The following is a 12,674-nucleotide window of genomic DNA, read 5'->3' as shown; positions in this document are numbered from 1 at the left end:
AAGTTAAATTAAAACTAAATGAATAAAAGAACAACTAAATAAAGTGGTTTGTTGTAGAGATTATCCACCTACAAGATGAAAGGAAAGGGGCTCCTGCCTTCAGCTCAGGTCGTGATCCCAGGGTCCTGAGATCGAGCCCCGCATCAGGCTCCCTGCTCGGCGGGGAGCCTGCTTCTCCCTCTCCCTCTGCCTGCCTCTCTGCCTACTTGTGCTCTCTATCTCTCTGTCAAATAAATAAAAAAAAAAACTTAAAAAAAAGATGAAAGGAAAAATCTTTCTTAATATAATGTGCATGTGGTGATACCACCATGCTCTGGTTTAAAAAGTGAAATAGCTCAAATAATTTATATAGAAATGAAGATGATGTGGTCTGGAAAATTCTGTTAGAGATCTCAACAGATGGAACAAACAGCCCTGGTAATGATAACGACACTGATGTTGAAGCTAAATGCAAAGGGCTCAAAGAAAATTGTCTCATTTTTTTTTTTTTTAAAAAAGGATAACAGGGAACTCAGAATTCTCCATCTACTAATTAGTGTTTTTCTTTCCAGTAAAAAAAAAAAGTCCTTGTCTTAGAACTTACTGAAATTTACACTTTCAGATGGGTGAGTTTTGTTGTATGTAAATTGTATCTCAATAAACCTGATTTTAAAAAGATGTAAAATGTTAGATTGAAAGGGACCTTAGAGATTTTGTGTAGTCATCCCCAATTTTTTCTTCTAAGCATTAGTTTTATTTTGTTTCAATTATTAACTCCCAAATCTTGATTTTATGACTTGAATGAAATCCTATAAACCACCATGATATTAATGATAAAAAGCAATATAATTAAATAGGCTTACAGACAAAAAAAAAACTTAACCTCGTTTTGCTCATTTAAAAGTTGAAAGATCTTTTGACACATTATCTACATAGATACTAATTTATAATTAGCTAAAATAATATTCCTATTAGCTAAAGGAAGCAGCTTGGTTTTTGATTTATAACATCTTAACTAGTAATTTATGATAACTTATATAAATCAGAAATTCCATTTCTCTTCTGAAGAAGCACTTTCACTGTCAACACCCCAATGGTAACACTATCACAGATTGACAGACTTGTCAGAAATCCATTCATTCATTCAGTCATCCTGTAATCATCCATCCATTCATTTGACATATATTGGGCTCATAGTACATGCAAGGCATTTTCTGCTCTCCACCCACACTAAAAATCTCTTCATCTTTTAACCATTTAAATAATTATTAGTAAATGACTATCCAATAGGTAGAGATCAGAAGAGAGAGAGAACTGGGGGAGAAGCAGAGGGAGAGAGATAAGCAGACTCCACACTGAGCACAGAGCCCAACCTAGGGCTCAATCCCACCACCCCAAGATCATGACCTGAGTGGAAATCAAGAGTCGGAGGCTCAACTGACTGAGCCACCCAGATGCCCCATTACATTCTTTTTAAAAAAACAAAGATTTTTTTTTTTAAGATTTGTTTATGAGAGAGAGAGAGCATGTGCATACACGTGTGTGATTGGGGGGGCACAGATGGAGAGAGAGAATCTCAAGCAGACTCCCCACTGAACATGGAGCCCGAGGTAGGGCTCCGGGCTTGATCCCAAGGCCCTGAAATCATGACCTGAGCTGAAATCAAGAGTTAGACGCTTAACTGACTGAGCCACCCAGGCGCCCCCAAAAAGGATTTTATTTTTAAGCAATCTCTACACCCACCATGGGGCTCAAACTTACAACTACAAGATCAAGAGTTTCATGCTCTAGTGCCTGAGCCGGTCATGTGCCCCCATGAATTACATTCTTGGACCTTGAAGGAAGGTACTGAGGTAGTCTCTGAGTCCAGAAATCTTAGAGAATCAATGGACAATGGGAGAGGTGCCAGAAGCCTGGAATGGGAAGAGAGTCTCCTTTGTTCAGAAAGAGGAAAAAGAGTAGATTTTAGAAACCATGGGTTGAGCCATTAGTTCTCTAACTGCAGGGAAGACCACAGTGCCACAAGTCACCATTGTAAGTCAACATTCTTATACTGGACTTAAATGAAGGTTAAGAAAAGGTCACGGTTTTTAAACGAACAGAATTATAACCAAAAAGCATAATTAATATGATGGATGATAGAAACAAAATTCAGGATGACCCCACTTGAATGGTGGGCCCAAACTAGCCAGATAAACTTTAATAGGTCTCTCCCTGGTATCTAGGCTTTAGCAACCTGTAACTATAAAATAAGGTCACAGGATCACAGGTCACACTTCCACTAAATAGGAAAATTACAGTGGACCCTGTTGGCTTGTTTGAAGGAAACTACCTTGGTTGAAGGAATTTCCCCATATTGTGTTACAAGTGTTTTTATGGGTTTTTTGCTGTAACCACCTTATCTTGATACCATACTCTTGCTACTACATGAGACTACCATGCCACTGGGCACAGATGTCTCTGCCTATACTCCCCTCGTTGTAACTTCTCTAGTCTCAAGAAGATTCTGTTCTCCCCTTTTCACCTCTATCCATATAGGACAGACTCCCCATTGAAATCCCTGGAGTACAGTTAATATGTAGCCACAACTTGTGAATACAATTTTACTTAAGGGTTAGAGCATAACAGAAAGGAAGTATAAAGCAGGAAGTTCAAATGCTACTTGACGTGACTATTATCAGAGCCCAAAGACTGAGCCCTTGCTGAGTCCTGGCCTACCTCTACCTTCCTGACCCATCCATTTACTGACAGTGCTTTGACTTCTCTACCCCTACAAGTACAAACTACACTCCCCTCAAGGCCCAGAGAGAGAAAGAAGTTACCCTAACCCCACCTCTCAGTCTAAGCAGCACAGTTAAAGGTAGCTGGAAAGTTTAGTCCTCCATAGCATTCAACTATATGGCATCTAAAGATGTGGGTTTGGCAGAAACTGAGCAGAAACCGTAGGGGGTATCACACCCAACAGGCTGCCCACCAGAGCAGAGAGCAGTGTAAGACCACCAGGGCAAAGCCAACAAAAGGAATCAGGGCTCATTAGAGAAGTGGTTGATTCCAGGGCTGGGACAGGATGAGCCTGGATAATCTTGTGGTACCAGAAAACAAAGAAGTTCTCAAAAAAGGATGGGATAAGTCAAAAGGATACAGGAGCCAACCTGAAGGAACCCCACAATGGCTAAATATGGAAAAATTTGAGCAACTAAATCAACGATGATAGTATTAGATTTTAATCCATAAAATAAATATCCATGAGCCAAATAATTGAATAAATAAATGGGAAAAAAGGGCAGCTCTTCCTTATAGAATTCCAATTAATAAATGTAGAGAGAATTTAAGAAGTACAAAGTCACTACTGGGCATACTTGCTATAATAGTTGTTACAGACAAGATCTACCTATGGATGCAAATATCAGTGGGCAAAAGTTTGAGGAGAAACAGGATATTATCCTAATTCTCAAAATACCCCAAGATAATTATCAATTGCAAAAGGGAAAATAGTAACTTCACAGTGAAGAAACCTGACATTACCAACTTAACCAAGCAATCGAAATTAAGATCAACAGTAATAAGACATATCAATATCATGTACCTCTCTTATGTCCTAAGAAGGATACAAAATGACTTGTATGGTATTCTTGCCAAAAACGCATGACCCCATCATGAGAAAACATTAGACAAACCCAAATTGGAGAGACATCCTACAAACTAACCAGTATTCTTCAAAAGTGTCAAGGTTGCAAAAGACAAGAAAAGACTAAAGATTGACAGAGACCAAAGAGAGACACAACGAAATGCAATGTGGAATCCAAGATTAGATCCTGAAACAGAAAAAAAAAAAAAAAAAAGACAATAGAAAAAGACTGGTGAACTTTCATTAAGGTTCATAATTTAATAATAATGTGCCAAAGTTAATCCTGGTTTTTCCATTGTACAATGTTAAGTAAATAGTTAACATTAGGAGAAGCTGGGTGTAGCATATATATGAAATCTTTGCACTATTTTAGCATATTTTCTGTCTAAAATTATTATAAAAAGTAAGAAGTATATCATTAGCTTTCTGGAATCAATTAATGGAGTCAATTATTCATTTGTTAAACTGCAAAAACCAAGAAAAGTAATTTTGCATAATTTTAATTCACCCAATGAAAAACATTAAATTGATTTCCTCTCTCATCCCCCCCCCCCCACCACACACACACACACAAACCACCTGAGGAGGCCTTCAAAAAACATCCTGAGTTAAGATTACCATATCACCTTAGCTGAGTCACCACAAATCACCAGGGACATACTGTTTTTTAATTTGCATCTACTTGCTAATGTGGCATTCCCTAATGTTTTTTAGAATCCTTTAAAATGTACTGTTTCTTACTCTTGAATCTGTGCCACAAAATGCACATGTTGTCTCTGAATTACTTCTTAAACTTGCATGACTGCTATTGTCTTTAGCATAGATTCTTTTGTTCTCCCCCTTCTATAAAAGGGGTTTAGCAGTTATCCCAGGAAATCAAACATGCATGACTATTTTACATCTTAAGTAATATATGGAAATAAGGGCTATTCCTGATTCCTTTCTCCCCTTGTCATGTCAAGTTAAAATTTGAGAGAAGCCCTGGGGATCCTCCCATCTCAGAGAAAGTTCCAAAGGCTTACAAAGAGAGCTCACTGCTATACTTAGTACTGACTAATTGGGAAGAAAGGGTGAGTAGGTGCAGAGTGAGAGCAATGGCAGTATTTTGAAGGTGGAATTGGAAAAGAAAACAAGTATCCCTTAAAGTTTAAAGTCTTCACACTTTCCTACATACTGTTAGAGAACTTCTGTGCTCTATAAATTTTTGGTATAGAAGTTTGTGTTTGAAGACAAATATATTATTTCTGGTTATTTGCATTATACTCTAGGTAGATAAATAATCAGATTTCTCCTTTTGATCCAAAACCTAATTCTTTTAAGAAATAAATCCAAGGAAGTTAAAAACTAGTAAGGCTTTCAGTTTGCAAGTTCCTTTGCAGCTAACCAGTGAGCCAAAAGGAAATAGTACAGTTTAAAGTAAGTATCTTAGATTCAATAGACTGTCTGATTAAACTGACTCCTGTTTGCAGAACCTCTGGGCAATCATACAGACTTGGGTTACAAATCTGTTTACCTAGTATCACTACCACTCTGGTGGAGAGAACACATTTCTTTCTCAATTGATGCATTAACCAATAATGAATAGACTCAGTAATTATAAAATGAAAATAAAGAGCTATGCGTAAAAGCCATGGAACTTTCTCCAGTTGTAATAACTTATCTGATCTCTTGTCAATACTTTCGTCCTTTATACCTGGAGCCTTTTAGTTGGGACTTGTGGCTTTACTCCTTCCACTCTCTCAAGCCCCATGACTTCTACTCCCTCCAGCATGGGCTCTGCAGAGCTCTTGTTGCACACAAAGGGAACAGACATCAAGCCAGGCCGTTTTCCATCTCATACCTCAGATTTGGTACTTGAGTTCAACTGTGCTTCTAAAACTAAGCCCTTGCCTTCTCCCTGGTTCCAGTGCCTTAAATACTTACCTTGATGATCTGCCCACTCTCCCAGTCTCTGTACTTTACCTTGGTCTTTACCTTACTCTTGCCAGTCTCTATATTCATCCCCCATCCTACCCACATCACTTGAATACTATCCCTAAGCCCCAGTCCTGGAGATGGAGCCGTTACTAGCCACCAATTCTCTCTAATGCTGAAGTCACACTCTGCCCACCTGTACTTCTTCCCACTGCCCATGGAAATGTGTTCTATTCAGTCCCAGATTTGCCCCATGACTGTGTCACCCCACCACAGACCACAGTCCCAGCCCTAGCCCCATACCATTCTCTTTCTCACATTATATCATGTCTTAAAGAGAACAGCATATTCCAGATGTATCTTACTTTAGTATTTCTCAAAACTATGTTCAAGGTAAGCGTGTTAATCAGTGCTCTCCTTCTAGTTGAGAGTACTTAACAAATCACAAAAGAGTATGGTCCAAAAGAACATCAAAATTTGTATGGTAGTACTCCTGATAAAGAATAATTCAAATAATTAAATCTAAAACCTTCAAAACTCAACCTCCCACAGGTAATCTCCTTCAGTGCTATAAAATTATAGCCAATTTACAAATGTCTTCTAGAGTACTGCTACTCAATGGTGGTCCCTGAAGCTTGCTTAGAAATAAAGAATCTCAGACCCCCACCCCCAAACCTACTGAACTGGAAACTATTTTAACAAAATCTCCAAATTTGAAAAGCACTTTTATAGAATTATTAGAACCTTAACTATTCATGTTTTCTTCAATAGCTTTGGAAAACACATAACTATTTTCTTTTTTTTTTTTTAAAGATTTTATTTATTTATTTGAGAGAGAGAATGAGATAGAGAGAGAGCATGAGAGGGGGGAGGGTCAGAGGGAGAAGCAGACTCCCTGGTGAGCAGGGAGCCCGATGCGGGACTCGATCCCGGGACTCCAGGATCATGACCTGAGCAGAAGGCAGTCGCTTAACCGACTGAGCCACCCAGGCGCCCAACACATAACTATTTTCATCTCTGCACTGTTCCAATTTGAGGCGCCACCTCTCCCCCCATTCTCTGTGGATCTGACGGAGCTACTAATCAGCATCTTACCTCCATTCCCATCACCTCCACCAAAGGGCAGGCCTGTGAGCCAGCCCAAGCTGACCACAGGACTGTAGCCCCCTGGAAATAGTGACTGGCTTGAGTGGCCAGTTTGACAAGTAATCCAACACAGAGTGATCAATATTCATGAAATTCTCCAAATTGGAGACCGGTAGTTTTCTCTCTCCCTTTGGAGAGGAAAGTGTAGAGCAATAACATCTGCACTGCCAGAGGCCATATTTCTGTCATAGGGAGAAAAGCCCTATAAAATAGAAAGGAACAAAACTAAGCAGAAAGGAGAGACAGATAAGAAGGAGAATCCTGAAACCATCATTTGAGACCCTGGATCCAGGTATGCCCAAAGTCAGATGTTCTTCAGATGTTCCCCACTTATGTGAACAGATTAAGTCTTTTTTTCACTTAAACTGGTTTGCATTGGGCTTCTTTCACTTGCTTCTTGACTAATGCACAGTTGATTGCTATGATATTTATTCTTCTTTATTCGTTTAATCAGCTTATTTTTCTTAATCTTTTTTTCCCATAGTTTTTTTAAACTTTATTTCATTATGTTATGTTAATCACCATACATTACATCATTAGTTTTTGATGTGGTGTTCCATGATTCATTGTTTGCATATAACACCCAGTGCTCCATTCAATACGTGCCCTCTTTAATACCCATCACCAGGCTAACCCATCCCCCCACCCCCCTCCCCTTTAAAATCCTCAGTTTGTTTCTCAGAGTCCATAGTCTCTCGTGGTTTGTCTCACCCTCTGAATCCCCCCCTTTATTTTTCCCTTCCTACTTAAACTGACAACCATTTGTGGGTTTTGGAGGACTGCTATTAGAATCCCAAACTCCTAGCTGTTTTTTCTGATAGTCTGTTTATTCCACCGTCCCTTGGGAACCCCCCTGAAACTCCTAAGGACTCTCTAAAGAACACCTCTTTCTTATCAAAGCTGATGTGTGTGGGTTTTTTTCCCTCTCTGATTAGCAATGTTTCTGAATATTTTTCAAATCTTATATATGAATACTTAGTCGGGAGGACAATAGATTGGCCTATCTCTGAGTAGATTCAGAGAACACTTAATGGAAGCTCCATGCATTAATTCTACAAGAAGAGCCACTGGACACATTGTAATAATGATGAAGGATCTAAATGGTTACAGTGCTCTGCTTTTGAAAACACTGAGTGCATCATAGCCATTTTAAAAGATTGCTTCAGCTCAGATCATTTGGTAAAGCTAAAGCAAATGTGAACCATCACATTTATCCACTTATCCTTGGAATCTAGAGACAATAAATGTGTATATAGTGAAACAGAAGGAGATCATCTGAAATCATTTTTTTTTCTGTCTTGAAGTGATGTAGCCATGATAACATGATAAAGCTCTTTTTAACTTGGTTTAAAAATAACCACTTCTCTGTAACCCTGGAGTTAGGCTAATGTGAGAGGGAAAAAAAAAAAAACCCACCTCAGAAACACTTCCAAACCACACCCATATAGTAAGGTCATAAGAGAGCCACCAGTTCTGCATTCAACATAATGGATTTATGCAAACTGGTTAGCATCACCCTATTTCATGGTCACAGAAGCTCCCTTAACTATGTTTTACAATTGTATCTTACTTGTTACAAAAAAACCCCATTCACAGTGTTAGTCATCTACCTCTGTGGTTTTCTTTTTCTTTTTCCTAACTATATAACCTATTTAGGTGGAGACAAGGCCAGGAAGTCCTCTTAGTCTACCTGTTCTCACTTTCTAGGGAAAAAGAATTTGATAATAACAAAATGTCAACCACACATAACTTTACAAGAAAAAAATAATAGCAATTCTATAAATATTTTCGTTAACACACCAATAGGAGCACTTTAAACCACAGTAACTCAAGACAACACTAGTGATGTGCTATAATAATAAAACATCCTCTGAAAAATTGGAAGAATACCAACTATGTATGCATATAAAAAGTAGGAGTTTGGGGCACCTGGGTGGCTCAGTCAGTTAAGCGTCTACCTTCGGCTCAGGGGGTCCTGGGATCAAGCCCCACATCAGGCTCCCAGCTCCTTTCTCCCTTCCCCTCTCCCTCTGCTTCTCCTTGCTGCCCCCCCTGCTTGTGCCCTCTCTCTCTCTGTGTCAAATAAATAAATAAAATCTTTTAAAAAATAAATAAATAAAATGTGGCTCCTAGAAGAAATATGCAAGTGACATATCTGATAAAAGGTTAGTATCCAAGAATATATAAAGAACTTATAAAACTCAACACCCAAAAAACAAATAATCCAATTAAAAATGGACAGAAGACATGAATTGACATTTCTCCAAGAAGACATACAGATGGCCAACAGACACATGAAAAGATGCTCAACTTCACTCATCATCAAGGAAATACAAATCAAAACTACAATGAGGTATCACCTCACACCTGTCAGAATAGTTAAAATCAACAACACAAGACACAACAGGTGTCAGTGAGGATGTAGAGAAAGGGGAACCCTCCTACACTGTTGGTGGGAATGCAAGCTGGTGCAGCCACTCTGGAAAACAGTATGGAAGTTCCCCCAAAAAGTTAAAAATAGAACTCGCCTATGATCCAGCCATCACACTGTGTATTTACCCAAAGAATACAAATAATACTAATTCAAATGGATACATGCACCCCTGTGTTTATAGCAGCATTATCTACAATAACCAAGATAAGGAAGTAGCCCAAGTGTCCATTGGTAGATGGCTGGATAAAGAAGATGTGGTATATATATATATATGTATATATATATATATATACCATATATATGGTATATATATATATACATATATATATATATATTATATATATATATATAATATATATATAACTATTAGCTATAGAAATGAATGAAATCTTGCCATTTGCAATGACATGGATGGAGCTAGAGAGTATCATACTAAGCGAAATAAGTCAGTCAGAGAAAGACAAATACCATATGATTTCACTTATATGTGGAATTTAAGAAACAAAACAAATGAGCAAAGGGGAAAAAAGAGAGCAGCAAACCAAGAAACAGACTATTAACAATAGAGAACAAACTGATGGTTACTAGAATGTGGGTGGGTGGGAGGATGGGTGAAACAGGTGATGGGGATTAAGGACTACAACTGTCATGAGGAGCACTCGTGATGTATGTAAGTGTTGAATCACTATTTTGTACACCTGAAACTAATATTACACTGTATATTAACTGGAATTTAAATAAAAACTTGAAATAAAAAATTAAAAAATAAAATATGGCTCCTAGAAAAATTTAAATTATATACATGTCACATCATATTTCTATTGAACAATGCTGTTTTATACTATATTCAATGATTAGAAGCACAGTCTGGTGTCAGTTTGAAACCCAGTTTTGAGTTCTGTGACATTAGGCAAAATACTCATTTTGGGGGGGGGGTCTCAGTTTCATCATCTGTAAAATGGAGTTAATAACAGCACCAAACTTTTGTTTGGTGCCCCTCTACGCGAGATTTTTATTGTCAACCTGTCTTCACTCAACAATTCTTTTATTCTCTTAATTGTCTTACAGCCTTTACAATCTTTTCTACTTTATTTGAGATTCACCATTCAAGATTCAAACAGACAGGAGTTTATACACAGGTAGAACAACATTTTCTGTTTTGTTTCTAATTTTGAGAATGAGGATATGTTACTATTTTTCTCCTCTGTATTTATGATTTCATTTCTTTTTATTTTTCTTAGTCTGGTTTTTTGCTGAGGCAACATATTTGGTCAAAATCTTCAGGAAACCATCCAGATGGACTCCTAAATTCTGTCCCTATGTTTGAAACCATAGCTTGGAACTCATTAGCTATATGCATCGTTCCCCAATTTATTAGCTATATACATCATTCCCACATTTCAAGACTTATACTTAACCCATCTAACTACATCCTCATTATATCTTCCTGAAGTTTATCAACATAGGTGTAGTGTTGTACTATCTAATGAGACTAAATGCCGTGTGTGAACCTCAAATTTTTTCTATGTACTACATTTTCTAAATTACTTTGAAATGTTAAATAAATATAAGCACAGATTCTATTTCTATTTCTCTATGTAAAGAAATGACAGTGAATTTAATTGGATAAATACTCACTAAATACCAACTATATGCAAAGTATTAAAAGAGATATAAGTTAATATAGTATGATCATTACTTTCCCTTCTGGTCTAGAGGAAGCAGCTATACAAATAGCCTTGACAAGCAGAATAAAACAATGCCAAATAGATTCAAGTGTTGGACTAAATATTTTCCCCCAAAATTCATATGTTGAAATCTTATTCCCCAGTGTGATGTTATTTGGAGATGTGATGATATTTGGAGCCTTTGGGAGGTAATTAGATCACCAGGGCAGAGCCCTCATGAATGAGATTGGTGCCATTATAAGAAGAGATGAGAGTTGATTAGTGAAAAATAAATGTTTGTTGTTTAAATCACCCAGCCTATAGTATTTTTGTTATAGCAACTTGAACTAAGATGTCCAAGTATGAAAGAAATAGAAATGGCTTCTAACTTGATTGAGTGAATAAGCCTTCACAGAGAATAAGATATTTGAGCTGAGGCTGGAAAAAGATTGATACAACCACCTGAGGACAAAGTTTACACACAGTTGGAAAGAACTAAAAGAGTTCTTGGAGAAATGGAGCCAGAGCCCTGACCACACCATGCGCAGAAACCACCCTACTGATGGACTCGTCTTATCATTTAAGCCAATTTGGGCTGCTTTTTCTATTACTTTCACTCTAATTGATATAACCTTTCTAAAGTTCTCAACCTATATTTGTATATGTCAGCTAGGTGTCTCCAAGTGGATGTCCCAATAACACTTTGTGTTAGTATGGGTTGTCTGAGAAGCAGATGCCACAACAGGATTAGAGGAGCAAGAGATGAATTGGGGGAAATATTAATGAGGGAAAATAGAGAAAAAGCCAGTGAGACTGGGAAAGGGGCAGACTATCCCACCCCTTTCTGAGGGGAGAAGGAAGGAAGGGAGGTTCAGGGAAGAGCCATAGACTGCTGCGCAATTCTAAGGAATTTCAGCAAGGCTGATGGAGAGTCCTCAAACCAACATTGCTGATTAAAGGAGGAAGATTGTAAATTAAGTGTTCGATATTCCTGCCATGCCCAGTCGCTGCCTGGAAGCAACCCATGGGAGGTGTGGCCTGGGCCTGATTGACATAAAGGATGTCAGAGCACCCCAAGACCTGGGGCCCTTGGTCAATCACACTATCCCTAGTCAGCAGCTTCTGCAAGTTGGATTTTCCCGACCTCTACCCACCTCAGCTTCAATACACCCAACTGAATTCATCTTATCCAGCTCCCAAACCTCTCTCTCTGCCTGCGTTCCCTACCTTCCTAGTCATCCAAAGCAGAAATTGTATAGTCATTCTTGATATCTTCCTCTTCTTCACCCCTCACAACCAAAAATACCTCCTATTTTAATGATTCTACCTCCAAAGCATCTCTTGTACCCAACCCAGTATCACACCAGGCTTTCATCTCTTGCCTGTGCTGTTGAAGTAGCCTAAGCAGAACTCACTTCTGGCTTCCAATCTGGCCTTCTTTCCACTACATCAAACCACTTTCATCAAGTTTAAGTTGGAAAGCCCATCTAATTTATTCCTCTTCAGTCTTTGATCCACCCAAACATACCTGAGAGAATCCAATTGCCACTCTACTTCCCAAGTAAGAATTACTGATAATTTTTTAAAGCTATTGTAGAGGGTTAAGGGAATCACCCTTTGTTCTGGACACGCCATTATCATTGGCCTGTGCAAGGTAATCTCTGGTTTTATTTATTTAGACCTTTTATTCCCATCCCCTACTCCCATTCTCCTTTCTGTCAATAGGTAATCATTCTAACATGTTTGATGTGTATCTTTTATTCACAGGTGAGTGGGGCTTTTTTTTTTTTTGAGAGTTGAGTTAATCAGTTATTAATAAAGTATTAAAAATAGTTCAATTTTTTCGGGACTCCTGGGTGGCTCAGTCGGTTAAGTGTCTGCCTTTGGCTCAGGTCATGATCCCAGG

This window comes from Neomonachus schauinslandi, chromosome 9, assembly GCF_002201575.2.
Source record: "Neomonachus schauinslandi chromosome 9, ASM220157v2, whole genome shotgun sequence".
Classification (NCBI taxonomy): Eukaryota; Metazoa; Chordata; class Mammalia; order Carnivora; family Phocidae; genus Neomonachus; species Neomonachus schauinslandi.
Note: the sequence above shows the minus strand (reverse complement) of the source record.